This window comes from Macadamia integrifolia, chromosome 10, assembly GCF_013358625.1.
Source record: "Macadamia integrifolia cultivar HAES 741 chromosome 10, SCU_Mint_v3, whole genome shotgun sequence".
Lineage (NCBI taxonomy): Eukaryota > Viridiplantae > Streptophyta > Magnoliopsida > Proteales > Proteaceae > Macadamia > Macadamia integrifolia.
The window spans coordinates 14,027,128-14,043,095 of record NC_056566.1 but is presented as its reverse complement, the minus strand read 5'-3'; positions in this window follow the sequence as shown (position 1 = coordinate 14,043,095).

The window sequence follows — 15,968 nt, the reverse complement described above, 5'->3', positions numbered from 1 at the left end:
AACCCGCTTGTTGGGAGAAAATACAAAAAAAAAAAAGGGGTGGAGGTGTTATATATATATATATAGACATATATGATATATATAAGAAGAAAAAAAAGGTGGGGGGTGTGTGGCTAGCACCGTATAGACGAGTGGGACCGTTGTCCTACTTGTTGAAGCACTAGCCCCGTATCTTCGGGATTAAGCTATGGCTAGTTACAAAACATCATACACTATAATATCCCATGCGTTGGCATATGATTATGTGCCGATATAAATTCTGAGGTGCTTAACCAATATTGTGTATGGTATGTTCCATGTGCAAGGACACGATGGTACGTACTAGATCCAGTAGCAATGCACGAGGTAACTCACGTGGTCCTCGCCTGGTTGGTAGAACACCAAATCCTAGAAGGTCCCGCTCTATGGGGCAAACCCCACTCCCACAACCTCAAGAAACCTTTGATCAGGGTGTGGCACAAAGGGACCCACCTGTGACTACACTTCCGGATCCTCCACCGGTCATCACTCTGGGTGATGTTGCAACCATAATTCAGCAGTCACAACAAGCCTTCCAGCAACAAATGTTGCAGCAGCAGCAGGCATTTATGGCTGCTATACAGCAACAATTAGACCTTTCTCAAACCGATCAACCTCCCCGGATACTTACTCCACAGGACCCCTTGTAGGGTCTGACGGGGGGCCACATGCTGGAGTTACACGTCCAATTCAGCCACTCAGCAGTCCTCCGTATATGGTGCCCCCTCCATACCCTTACTACCTGGCATATGCACCCAATTACCCGCCGACGAATAATACGTCAAGGGTAGTGGAATCTTTCAAGAGGAATTTGCCACCTGTATTCTCTAAGGTAGGAAGTGATCCTTCAGAGCCGGACCAGTGGATCAAAGAGCTGGAAAAGATATTTGAGGTGATTGAGTGCACTGAGGCACAGAAACTTATTTATGCGGGGCTGCAGCTCAAGAATGAAGCCAACTCTTGATGGCAAGCCTCTAAGCCTATATTATTGGCCGCACATCTAGAACCCACCTGGGAACAGTTCAAGGAGTTGTTCTTGGCCAACCACTACCCTTGTAGTTTCAAAGACCGTAAGAAAAAGGAATTTATGGCCTTAACTCAAGGGAATAAGACTATCCTTGAGTATCAGCAGCAGTTTGAAAGCTTGTTCCATTTTGCCCCTAGGCATATGAGGTCAGCTGAAGAAAAGGCTGCAAGATTTCTGAAGAGATTAAAGGCATCCATTGGGTCAGTGCTTGAGGTCTTAGATTTAACAGACTATGGCCAGATTGTGCAGAAGGCTAAGACCATGGAAGATAAGCAGAAGGGAGAACAGTCCCTCACACCTGGATTGTGGAAGAGGATAAATCCATTTTCGGACTTGGGCAACTCGTCCAAGGTATACCGTGGGTCATATAGTTCCGGGCCTACATATAGGCAGCCCTATAAGCCATCTGGCTACTGTCCTCGACCAGTTGGTGGTTCGGGCTCTACATCTTTTCGCTCAAACACTAGTACGGTGCTTACAGGCCCAAGGCCGCCCCGACCTCCATCTACAGCAGGTTAAGTGCAAAGGGGCCCCGCCCCAATTTCGACGTCACAGATCCGTTGCTTTAATTGCCATTCCTATGGGCACTATACTAAAGACTGTCGGGCATACCAGCCTATGTCTTGTTTGATTCAGGAGCCACACACTCATTCATATCTAAGAGATTTGCTGAGAAACTTGGTATGTCACCCAGGACACTAGATCATAGGATGATTGTTAGTACGCCTACTGGTAAAGTTACACAGTTGAAGGAGGTGTATGGGTCATGCCCAGTGGAAATCAGTGGGAAGAAATTACATGCACAACTCATTAAATTCAACATACAGAATTTTGACGTTATACTGGGCATGGATTGGTTGTCGGCCCATCGAACTAATGTGATGTGTGCTGAAGAACTAATTAGGGTGACAGATGATGAAGGAAAACAATTGGTATACCAAGCAGATAAAATGAAATGGACTAGAAAGGTCCTCGTCTCCGCTTTTCAAGCAGTAAAGTTGTTGGAAAGTGGATGTCAGGGTTACTTAGCATCGGTACTTGATGTTGATGCAAAGGTTACACCTCTAGAAAAGGTAAAGGTGGTTAAAGAATTTTTTGACGTCTTTCTAGATGATTTGATGCATCTACCGCCTGATAGAGAGTTGGCATTTACCATAGACTTGATTCCTGGAGCAGCTCCAGTGTCTAAAGCTCCGTACAGGACGGCACCAGCCGAATTGAAGGAGTTACAGATGCAGTTGCAAGAATTATTGGAGAAGGGGTTCATTCGCCCAAGTGTATCACCTTGGGGTGTCCCAGTATTGTTTGTCAAGAAGAAGGATGGCTGCTTGCGTATGTGCATCGATTACCGGGAATTGAATAGGCTAACCATTAAAAACCGGTATCCATTGCCAAGCATTGATGATTTGTTTGACCAATTACAAGGTGCAAGGGTATTTTTGAAGATAGACCTTAGATCAGGCTATTATCAACTCAAGATAAAGAGCGGCGACATACCTAAGACAGCGTTCAGGACTCGGTATGGTCACTATGAGTTCCTAGTGTTATCTTTTGGGTTAACTAATACACCGGCAGCATTCATGGATTTGATGAATCAAGTATTCCACGATGTCCTTGATAAATGGGTAATTATTTTTATTGATGACATCTTGATCTACTCTAAGATAGAAGAGGAACACGCTCAACACCTGAGGATGGTGTTACAGAGGATGAGAGAACAACAATTTTTGCCAAATACAGTAAATGTGAATTTTGGCTTGAGCAAGTTGGATTCCGGGGACACGTAGTGTCTGAGGCCAGAATCGAGGTGGATCCTGATAAGGTGAAAGCAGTAGTAGAGTGGGAAATCCCTAAGAACATTACTGAAATTAGAAGTTTCTTGGGTTTGGCTGGATACTATCGGCGCTTCATTGAGAATTTTGCTCGGATCTCAGCACCAATGACTAAGTTAACCAAAAAGGGTGTGAAATTTGAATGGGTAGAGGAATGTGAGAAGAGTTTTTAGGAGTTGAAGAAGAGGTTGGTGTCGGTCCCTGTGTTGACCATCCCTAAAGGCACAGGCGGAATGACAGTCTACACTGACGCTTCCAAGGTTGGGTTGGGTTGTGTTCTCATGCAACGCGGTAAGGTAATAGTGTATGCATCCCGACAACTAAAGGAATATGAGAAGAACTACCCCACTCATGACTTGGAACTAGCCACAGTCATTTTTGCCCTAAAGATTTGGCGACATTATTTATATGGGGAGAAGTGCGAGATATACAGTGATCACAAAAGCCTTAAGTACTTTTTCACCCAAAGAGATTTGAACATGAGGCAGAAGAGATGGCTCGAACTCATGAAGGATTATGACTGTAACATTCAGTATCACCCTGGCAAGGCTAATGTAGTGGCAGATGCATTGAGTCAGAAGGCACAGACTGTATCACTCTCACACTTAGCAGTCAGCCCACCACTCGTGCAAGAAGCGACGTTAATGGATGAAACCCTCTTATATGAAGGAGAAACCTTAGAGCTTGAACATCAACTAGAAAACCTTAAATGGTTGACTGTATCACTGGTGGCCCTATAGGTGCATCCGTCTATTAGGCAAGAGGTGATAATGAAACAACCTTTGGATCCTGAATTGCAGCGGATCAAAGTTAAGATTCAAGATCAAACAATGAATGACCCTGATTTTGTTTTAGCTAGCGATGGGGCATTACTGTTTCGAAGTAGATTATGTGTGCCCGATGATTTGGATATACAAGACAAGATAGTGCGGGAAGCACACAGCTCTAAGTACTCACTCCACCCAGGAAGTACAAAGATGTATAAAGACCTTAAACAAAATTACTGGTGGCCAAGCATGAGAATCACGATAGCCCTGTATGTGGCGACTAGTCTTACATGCCAGAAAGTAAAAGCTTAGAGGCATCGACCTTATAGTACTCTTCAACCACTCCCAGTACCAGACTGGAAGTGGGATAGGATTACAATAGACTTCGTCACTGGACTACCATGCACACCTATGGGAATGGATGCGATATGGGTGATAGTTGATCAGCTTACTAAGACTGCTCATTTCATTCCCATCAAGACCAAGTTCTCTATGGCCAAATTAGCACAACATTATATGGATAACATAGTGCGCTTGCATGGAGTGCCAGTGAGCAATTATGTCAGATAGGGACCCAAGGTTCACCTCCAGATTTTAGAAAAGCTTTCAGCATGCTTTGGGATCACAATTGAATTTGAGTACTGCTTTCCACCCACAGACCGACAGTCAGTCGGAGCGAACCATATAGATATTAGAAGACATTGCTCAGGGCATGTGCAATGGAAATGTGTGGTAGTTGGGAAGAATATATACCCCTTATGGAGTTTGCCTATAACAACAGTTACCAAGCTACAATTGGGATGGCTCCATATGAGGCATTATATGGTAGGAAGTGTAGAACTCCTCTGTATTGGAATGAGGCAGGCGAACGCCGAATGTTAGGACCTGAAATGATACAGATGGCTTGTGACAAGGTCGAGGTTATTCGAGAAAGGATTAAAGCAGCTCAGTCACGTCAAAAGAGCTATGCAGACAACCGCAGGAAAGACATTGAGTTTCAGGCAGGAGAAAAGGTGTTTCTCAAGATCTCTCCTACTAAAGGGTTGCAAAGATTCCATAGAAAAGGTAAGTTGAGCCTGAGATACATTGGCCCATTTGAGATCTTAGCTCGGGTCAGCTCAGTAGCCTACATGCTTGCTCTGCCACCTTCACTCGGGAATGTTCATAATGTATTCCATGTATCCATGCTGAAGCGATACGTTCCTGATCCATCGCATGTATTACCCGTGGAACCAAAATATCTAGAAGCTGATATGACCTATCAGAGCAGCCAGCTGGAATCTTGGACCGAAAAGTGAAAACCCTTCGCAACCGCTCCATTTCCTTCGTAAAGGTGCGATGGGCTAATCATTCACTTGAAGAAGCATCTTGGGAGAAAGAGGATAAAATCCAAGCCAAGTACCCTCATCTTTTCGAGCAACCAGGTAGGCCAATTTCGAGGATGAAATTTTCAAAAAGGGGGGGTAAATGTGATACCCTACTTTTTAAATCCGATCTAACTACACGGTTGACCCGATTTAACCATGCAGGACCCGAACCGAAGAGGGTTAAGGCGGGTTCCTTATGGACCATGATGGCAAGGGTGACTTTGAACACAGGTTGGCCAGATAAGTCTGAGCCAATGCCAGAGAAGATAGGTGTACCCAAGCCGTGCACATGCACGTATCATAAGGCCACGTACGGATAATACTAGTATGTAGCCGTATCCTAAAGCGCATACGTATAATATACCTTGGGCCGAGAGTGAGATACATGTCGAGAGTCGAATTCCATCAAAATCCCACTTGTTGGCCAATTTTCGGCCCTCAGGTGGGCAGTCACAGGTAGGCGCATCCGCCCACCTGTGTGATCCACCCATGAGGTTACTAGCTGTTTTAAAAAGTATAAATAGTATTATTATGTTTTTCATTTTCTCATTTATGACACTCGAGCGTTTGGTGAGAAGAGTAAAGAGGAGAGAGAAAAGAAGGGAAAAAGAGAACGGAGAAGAGGAAAAGGGAAGGAAGAGGAAGAAGAAATGGATTTAAGCGGTGCCAAGGTTTGATCTTCCCATTCCGACGTCGGAAGAATGATCCCCAACACGAGATCTATAATTAGAGGTGAGCAAAGTCTATATTTCTTAAACTTTCACGAAACCCAAGTAAAACCCTTGATTTGGGTAGAGTTCCTTGAGATCTTGTAAATCCCCCTTGAGATGATGAATCTAAGGTTTGATAGATGGTCTATGTGTTGATTTTGAAGGATTTGAAGAAGTGTTTACAAGGTTAAAGAAGCATTGGTAATTTCTTGAGCTAAGAAGTGATTTTGAGGTTTTGAAAGAGTTCTTGAGCAAAGAAGGTAAGATGGCTTCTCAATCCTAAAATCTAACTTAGATCTAGGTTAGAATCATCTTATGAGACCTTGAATGTATGAAAAATGGGTTTGGAAAAACCCCATTTGATTCCCCAAAGGTTGGAGAAAGTTTCAAGGAAAATGGTATTTTTGCGCCCTCAGGTAGGCCAAGACCGGTGGGCCGAACGGCCCGCCTGAGGGCACCTGCCTGAGAGGGCAGGCCTCGGCCAAGACCGGTGGGCCCCTATCGGTGGACCAACCGACGGGGCCGACCTGCCCGTCGGTCAAGACCAGTTGGTCAAGACCGGTCGGTCAAGACCAGTGGGCCTACCCGCCCACCTGTGAAGACCGGTGGGCCGTGACAGGTGGGCTGTCCGACCCAGTCGAGAGGCCCCCAATGTGATTTTTGTGTCCGAATGTACCCAAAACGGACGTGCAACCTTCTTTTATGATTCTAAACATGATTTTGCCATCAAATCTTGTTAGTTTTGACCCAGTGAAATGCTAACCCCATTCACTTATGATAGGTTCACCAAAATTTACGTTTCTCGCGCTGGATCTCACCTGTACCGGGCGTGAGTCTTTGTACACAACAAGTAAGTGGGGAGAGGACGTTTGGCCTCATTTTAAGGCTTGTTTGGCATTCATTAAATTGTATCTAAACTAGCCATGTCATCATGCAAATTATATGTACCTTAGCCATCCTCATATTATTATGACATGTGTGCTGTGTTTATTTTCTCAATGTCAAATGATGATGTGATTATGTGATGAATGATGACATCATTGTGAATAATGCATTAATAGACTAGATGTCGTAGTCAGCTCAGAAACGAGTGCATTGGTGGCCTGTGGAATGGGACGCGGTGGCTCTATGCAATCGTACTATGTCATATAGGAGCATGCGGTTTAGGATTATCATCTTCCCGTGCTATGACCCTTCCCAACAGGGGTTGAGGTGTTGGGTTACCATTTGGGGGAAGCAGTGGTCGCGATTGTCGGGTCATTGTGGCGGTTAGACATACGCCCAGCTGGTCATTAGGACAGTCGATAACCTCGGTGGTATATTCAAGAGGGCCAATTGTACTGCTTTTAAATTGTTGGAGTCAGCACCTTTATTTTCTGTCATTTACTTTTATGTTGAGAGCCGGTGGTCGGCATGCTTTACTTTTCTGAGTACTCACGGTGGGCCTTCTCCAACAACCCTATGGGCTTATTGCGGGATGGAGTTTGCGGCTCGTACCCAGAGTATACGCGCACTGTGGTTGTAGTAGCACTAAACCAAAGACTTAGTAATGTTGTTTAGGTGGATGTGATGAAAAATGAATTGCATAGCATATAGTGCATATGGTTGTGATTGCTGTGTGGACTGTTGTGTGGTCCTCCTTTTCACTTACTGAGCTAGTGAGCTCATCCCACGTGTGCACCTCTTTTAGATGATTTTGCAGGTCACCAGCCTGAGGATCAAGGGTCGGGCCCCACAGTGGAATTCCCCAAAGAGGATTGGTGGGTCCCCGAGGACTATGAGCACGGCACACATTACACGTGTGAGGGTTGTGCTGTGGGACCACAGCAGTGACTCCATACAGGGTTACTTTTTTGTTCTTTTGATGATCGCTTTTGTGTACTTGATATGTAAATTGTATTCTTTTTGTGTAAATATCATGCCTGCGGGCCCACATGTATTTAACTATGTATTACAATTTGGGTATCAAGTATATTGGGGATATTTACAGGTAAATTAAGTCTTCCGCTGAACTGTTGAACATTTTCTTAGTTGTGTGTATGTTGTGGTTGGATACTGTGTCAGAGGTTCCTGACAGGTTTGGGTTAACTGGAGTTAACCCTGTCACCGGTCCAGTTCTGTGTGAATGGGGTGTGACAACAGTGGTATTAGAGCGCGATGCTCTATTCACTCACAGCATACCATTTAGACCCCATAGAATCTATATAATAGGAAATGGGATTGGGTTAATGTAAAAAACGTTAAAGAGTTAAAAGCCAAAGAAAGAAAAGAATAATAATGGTTGTAGTTAGTTATTGCATTCATGGCATGCATGAGAGAAAATGAAGGATTAATTAATTGATGTCATAACCCATTGAGTACGAGTTTAACAAAATTTCGGCAGCATAACGGCGCAAAACGAGATTTTCAAAAATTTTCACACAAACACCTGATAAACAACATATATATATATATATATATATGACACCACAACTAAACTACACAAGTTATCAAACATACAAATTCATCAAAAACCACCATCAAAACACATCACCCCACAAATAAGTCCAGTTACAGAGAAAGTACAAAGAACGAGAAAAGAAAGAAAAATACAATAAGGTCAACAACATGAAACAGGTGAGAAGCTGGTGTGAACGGATGAGCTAAGTCCTCAAAGATCATCGTCATCATCCAATACTACTACTCCGTTCACCTGAGGTCTAGAGTTAATGTTGAGTCGGTGGTTGTAGTAGTCAAACCTCGAGTTCACCAGCTGTACATCCCTCCGAAGTCGGAAAAAATCTGCTGAAATGGCATTGGCCGTGGTATCCAAGTCCTGGCCCAATCTGAGGAAGGAACTCTCTAAGGTAGCCTGTCTCTCTAGGATGTTTTCCTCCCTAGAAGCACTCTCATCCAGTCTCCTTAGCAGCTTATCTTGCCCTTCCTTCAAGGCCTTCATGGTAGTCATCATGCCCTCAAAGTTAAAGGTACCACTCTCAGGTGGTGGGACTCTATGCTCTGGGCCTGCAGCCCTAGTGAAGCCAGGATCAGCACCTCTCGACTCATGAGGTACCTCCTCATGGATGTCCTCGTCCACAAAATCATCCTCCTCACCCTGAGAAACATAGTCCTCATCCTCCTCACTAGACTCCTCCTCCATGGGAACATCCTCCCTAGGGGCAGCCCTCTTATCCCTACCTCTCTGAGCTCCTGCTCTCTGAGGTACATCCATGAGAGTGTGGAGACCCATCCTCAATAGATTCCCCCTGTCAAACTTATCTGCTGGCATCTTCCCCTCCTCACCACTTAGGTCCACCCCAAAGAACTCAAAGATCCTGGTGAGGATCCTACCATATGAAAATCCTCCATCCTCGGGCGAGAAGTATGGTGCTCCATGGTCTTGAGGATGACATAAGGCAAGCACAAGTGCTCTTCACCCCCCTTTAAAGCCTTATAAATGCAGAGGGCTAAGAAGGCCACCTTGAAGCCCACCTGGTTTTGGTGACCTCCTCTGGGGAGCAAGTTGAACTGGACAAACCGACAAACACACGAACCTCTGGGAAAAATGATGTCTCAGAATCCGGATGCTCCCTACTGCCACAAATGGTCTCATAGATGTGGTCCGGTGTCTCCGAACTCAAGAACGGGCCCATGGGCTTACTCTTGGGAGGACTGTAGAAACGGTGCCCAGCTGAAGAAATACCCAAAATACTAGCCAGGGTGTCCACGGTCAGCTGAATGTCCACCCCCTTCACCATACTAGTTATCATATACTCTCCGTACTGGTAGGAAACCTCCAGGTTACAGTAGAATCTACAAACCAGCTGCTCATAGCACGGACGGTCTATGTGGAGGATAGACTGCCAACCCAGTGCGGTGAACCTCTCCTGAATTTGAACCTTGTGGAAGTCGTCAACTACCACAGTCTTCTCCATCATTATAGACCTCTTTAGGAAGGCCTACCAGTTGGTTTCTGCCTCTGAACAGTGGAAGAGTTCCTCGTCATAGTCGAAGGATCAATAGGGGCAGGTCCGGGTCGCCCTGTGCGAGGGACTGGAGAACTAGTCCCCGCACTCTTCCGTTTGGAAGCGGTGGTCTTACGCCGAGTAGAAGAGGATGCGGGTTCTTTGCCATTGCGGGAAGGCAACCATTGGGTCTGTACTTGAGGTCTTAGATTTGACAGACTATGGCCAGATTGTGCAGAAGGCTAAGACCATAGAAGACAAGCAGAAGGGAGAACAGACCCTCACACCAGGATTGTGGAAGAGGTCAAATCCATTTTCGAATATGGGCAACTCCTCCAAGGCATACCGTGGGTCGTACAGTTCTGGGCCTACATATAGGCAGCCCTATAGGCCATCTGGCTATCCTCCTCGACCAGTTGGTGGTTTGGGCTCTACATCTTTTCGTTCGAACACTAGTTCGGTGCCTACAGGCCCAAGGCCGCCTCGACCTCCATCTACAGTGGGTCAAGGCAGGGGGCCCCACCCCAGTTTCGACATCACAGATCCATTGCTTTAACTGCCATTCCTATGGGCACTATGCTAAAGACTGTTGGGTCAGATCAGCCTTGCCCTCCAGTCAGCCCTCTGCGTTCCGACCTCCCTTAACTCGGGGGAATCAACCGCATGGAAGGATGTATGCCCTATCAGCTGAGGAAGCAGAGGCAGCATGGAAGTGGTAGCAGGTACATTTTAAATTTAAGAATTTCCTTATGTTGAATATTGATAACCTGCTGTACTTTTATGTAATACCCTACTTCTTAAACCCAGTCTGATTACACGGTTGACTCGGTTTAACCATGTAGGACCCGAACCGGAGAGGGTTAAGGCCGGTTCCTTATAGACCATGATGGCAAGGGTGACTTTGAACACTGACTGGCCAGATAAGTCCGAGTCAGTACCAGAGGAGACGGGTGTACCCTAGCCGTGTACATGCACATATCATAAGGCCATGTACGGATAAAGCAAGTATGTAGCCATATCTTAAAGCACATACGTATATTATATCTTATGCCGAGAGTGAGATTCGTGTCGAGAGTCGAATTCCATCAAAATCCCACTTGGTGACCAATTTTCGGCCCTCAGGTGGGTGGTCACAAGTGGGCGCATCCGCCCACCTGAGTGACCCACCCATGAGGTTACAAGATGTTTTAAAATGTATAAATAGCTATCATTATGTTTTTCCTTTTTCTCATTTATGACACTCGGGCGTTTGGTGAGAAGAGTAAAGAGGAGAGAGAAAATAAGGGAAAGAAGAGGAAAAGGGAAGGAAGAGGAAGAAGAAATAGATTTCAGCGGCGCCAAGGTTTGATCTTTCCATTTTGATGCCGGAAGAGTGGTCTCCAACAAGAGATCTACGTTTAGAGGTGAGCAAAGGCTAGGTTTCTTAAACTTTCACCATACCCGAGTAAAACCCTTGATTTGGGTAGAGTTCCTTGAGGTCTTCTAAATCCCCCTTGAGATGATAAATCTAAGGTTTAATAGATGGTTTATGTGTTGATTTTGAAGGATTTGAAGAAGTGTTTACAAGGTTGGAGAAGCATTGGTGATTTGAAGTGATTTTGGGGTTTTGAAGGTGTTCTTAAGCAAAGAAGGTAAGATGGCTTTCCATTCCTTAAATCTAACCTAGATCTAGGTTAAAACCATCTTATGAGACCTTGAATGTGTGGAGAATGGGTTTGGAAAAGCCCCATTTGATTCTCCCAAAAGTTGGGGAAGGTTTCGGGGAAAGTGGCATTTTCCTGCCAGGACCAGTGGGCCAAGACCGGTGGGCCGAATGACCCGCCTGAGGGCACCTGCCTGAGAGGGTAGGCCCTCGGGGCTAATCAGAGGGCCCAACCGGTGGGCCGACCGATGGGCCAACCTGCCCATCGATCCTAGCAGGGCCCTTGGGGCCAACCGACGGGCCCAACCGTTGGGCTGACCTACCCGCTGGTCATGACCGGTGGGTCAGGACCGGTGGGTCGACCTACCCGTCGGTCATGGCTGGTGGGTCAAGACAGGTGGGCTGTCCGACCCACCCGAGAGGCTCCCGACGTGATTTTTACGTCCGAATGGACTCAAAACGGACGTGCGACCTTCTTCTAGAATTCTAAACATGATTTTGTCATCAAATCTTGTTAGTTTAACCCCAAAGTGGTGAAATACTAACCCCATTCACTTATGATAGGTTCATCAAAACTTATGCTTCTCGCACCGAATCTCACCCGTACCGGGCGTGAGTCTTTGTACACTATAGGTAAATGGGGAGAGGACGTTTGGCCTTGTTTCAAGGCTTGTTTGGCATTCATTTAATTGTATCTAGACTAGCCATGTCATCATGCAAATGCTATGTAGCTTAGCCATCCTCATATTTTATGCCATGTGTGCTGTGCTTATTTCTCAATACCAAATGATGATATGCTTATGTGATGAATGTTGAAATCATTGTGCATGATGTATTAATAGACTAGATGCCGTAGTCAGCTTGAAAATGAGTGCATTGGTGGCCCGTGGAATAGGACGCGGTGGCACTATGCAATCGTACTGTCATATAGGAGCATGAGGTTTAGGATTATCATTTGAGGTGTTGGGTTACCATTTGGGGGGAAGCAGTGGTCGTGGTTGTTGGGTCATTGTGGCAGTTAGACATACGCCCAACTTGTCATTAGGACAGTCGGCAACCTCGGTGGTATATTAAAGAGGGCCAATCGTACTGCTTTTAAATTGCTGGAGTCAGCACCTTTAATTTCTGTCATTTACTTTATGTTGTGAGCCGGTGGTCGACATGTTTTACTTTTTCGAGTACTCACGATGGGCCTTCTCTGACAGCCCTTATGGGTGTATCGCGGGATGGAGTTCACAGCTCGTACCCGGAGTATACGCGCACTGTGGTTGTAGTAGCACTAAACCAAAGACTTAGTAATGTTGTTTAGGTGGATGTGATTAAAAATAAATTGCATAGCATATAGGGCATATGGTTGTGATTTGTTGTGTGGATGGTTGTATGGTCCTTCTATTCACTTACTGAGCTAGTGAGCTCATCCCACATGTGCACCTCTTTATATGATTTTGCAGGTCATCAACCTGAAGAGCACGGGTCGGGCCGCACAGTTGAATTCCCTGAAGAGGATTGGTGGGTCCCCGAGGAATTAGAGCACGGCACGGATTGCTCGTGCGAGGGCTGTGCTGCGGGACCGTAGTTTTGATATCGAGCTGAGCTTTACTTTTGATACCGAGCTGAGCTTTACCTTTGATACCGAGCCGAGCTTTACTTTTTGATATCGAGCTGAGCTTTACTTTTGATACCGAGCTGAGCTGTACTCTTTGTGTTTTTTATGATCCCTCTTGTGTACTTGATATGTAAACTGTATTCTTTTTGTGTAAATATCATGCCTGCAGGCCCACATGTACTTAACTATGTATTACAATTTGGGTATCAAGTATAATGGGAATATTTACAGGTAAATTAAGTCTTCCGCTGAACTGATGAACACTTTCTTAGTTGTGTGTATGCTATGGTTGGATACTACTGTATCAGATGATCCTGGTAGGTTTGGGTTAACTGGAGTTAACCCGGTCATTGGTCCGGTTCTGTGTGAACAGGGTGTGACAACGATAGTATCAGAGCCCGATGCTCTATTCACTCACAACATACCATGTAGACCCCATAGAATCTATAATAGGAAATGGGATTGGGTTAATGTAAAAACTTTAAGGAGTTAAAAGCCAAAGAAAGAAAGGAATAATAATGGTTGTAGTTAGTTATTGCATTCATGGCATGCATGAGAGAAAATGAAAGATTAATTAATTGATGTCATAACCCATCGAGTATGAGTTTAACGAAATTTTGGTAGCATAACGGCGCAAAACGAGATTTCCAAAAATTTTTCACACAAATACCTAATAAACAACATATATACAAATATCAATGATCATAATTAACAAAAGACACCATACTAAACTACACAAGTTATCAAATATACAAATTCACCACAAATCACCATCAAAACACATCACCCCACAAATAAGTCCGGTTACAGAGAAAGTACAAAGAATGAGAAAAAAAAGAAATATACAATAAGATCAACAACATGAAACAAGTGAGAAGCTGGTGTGGAGGAGCTAAGTCCTCACTGATCATCGTCATCGTCCAATACTACTACTCCGTTCACCTGAGGTCTAGAGTTAACGTTGAGTCGACGATTGTAGTAGTCAAACCTCGAGTTCACTAGCTGTACATCCCTCCGAAGTCGGGCAAAATTAGCTGAAATGGCATTGGCCGTGGTATCCAAGTCCTGGCCCAATCTGAGGAAGGAACTCTCTAAGGTAGCCTGTCTCTCTAGGATGTTTTCCTCCCTAGAAGCACTCTCATCCAGTCTCCTTAGTAGCTGATCTTGCCCTTCCTTCAAGGCCCTCATGGTAGTCATCATGCTCTCAAAGTCAAAGGTACCACTCTCAGGTGGTGGGACTCTATGCTCCAGGCCCGCAGCCCTAGTGAAGCCAGGATCAGCACCTCTCGACTCATGAGGCACCTCCTTATGGATGTCCTCGTCCATAAAATCATCCTCCTCACCCTGAGGAACATAGTCCTCATCCTCCTCACTAGACTCCTCCTCCATGGGAACATCCTCCCTAGGGGCAGCCCTCATATCCCTACCTCTCTGAGCTCCTGCTCTCTGAGGTACATCCATAAGAGTGTGGAGACCCATCCTCAATAGATTCCCCCTGTCAAACTTATCTGCTGGCATCTTCCCCTCCTCACCACTCAGGTCCACCCCAAAGAACTCAAAGATCCTGGTGAGGATCCTACCATATGGAAACCCTCCATCCTCAGGGTGAGAAGTATGGTGCTCCATGGTCTTGAGGATGACGTAAGGCAAGCACAAGTGCTCGTCACCCCCCTCTAAAGCCTTATAAATGCAGAAGGCTAAGAAGGCCGCCATGAAGCCCATCTGGTTCCGGTGACCTCCTCTGGGGAGCAAGTTGAACTAGACCAAATAGGCAAACACACGAACCTCTGGGAAAAAGGAAGTCTCGAAATCCAAACACTCCCTACTGCCACAGATGGTCTCATAGATGTGGTTCGGTGTCTCCGAACTCAAGAACTGGCCCATGGGCTTACTCCTAGGAGGACTGTAGAAATGGTGTCCAGCTGAAGAAATACCCAAAATACTAGCCAGGGTGTCCACGGTCAATTGAATGTCCACCCCCTTCACTATACTAGTTATCGCATATTCTCCGTACTGGTAGGAAACCTCCAGGTTACAGTAGAATCTATGAACCAGCTGCTCCTAGCACGGACGGTCTATGTGGAGGATAGACTGCCAACCCAGTGCGGTGAACCTCTCCTGAAGTTGAACCTTGTGGAAGTCGTCAACTACCAAAGTCTTCTCCATCATCACAGACCTCTTCAGGAAAGCCTGCCAGTTGGTTGCTACCTCTGAACAGTGGAAGAGTTCCTCGTCATAGTCGGAAGGATCAATAGGGGCAGGTCCGAGCTACCCTGTGTGAGGGGCTGGAGAACTAGTCCCCGCACTCTTTCGTTTGGAAGCGGTAGTCTTACGCCGAGTGGAAGAGGATGCGGGTTCTTTTCCCTTGCGAGAAGACATCCTGGCAAGAAAAGAGGAGAAAGAAGGGTGAGTAAGGGAAAAGGAATAACAAAGAGAATAAATAGAGGGGTGAGCAATAGGAGGAAGCCCCAAAACCCAATTCTCGCAAAACATAAAATGTGACAAGTGAGGAATGATAAAAAGTCTATGAATGAAATGCCTGGCCAGTGACAAGACAGAGATTATGGCAAAACAGTAATGTGACAGAAAGGGCATATAAAGCATGGCAAGTAAAGAAGGATAGAAAAACCCCAATTCTCATTGTGCAAGTTCAATCTAAGGAAAAATGAAAAGACTCACAATAGAGTGAAACATGAAGCTTACATGTTCATGGATGAAATGCCATCATTCTCCAATTTAGAATATGCAAATACATCTACTATTATGATATTGAGGTGAAAGAGAATCAAAGAAACCCAACACAAAGGGATGGATTTTCATGGGAAGGGAAGGGATTTCAAGCCTACCTGACCTTCCATGATCTCTACAATATGTCAAGTACAAATCAAACATAAGGCATTGCATTGGAGTTGTTAGTTGGGAAGAAAAGAGCAGAGATTGAAGAAATCCCCAAATTTGAGAAAACTAGGGCACGATTGGGGTTTCTCTCAAAAAAGTTGGGAAGTAAATCCTAAAACTGGAAATAAATCATGAAGAAAACATCACATTTACATGA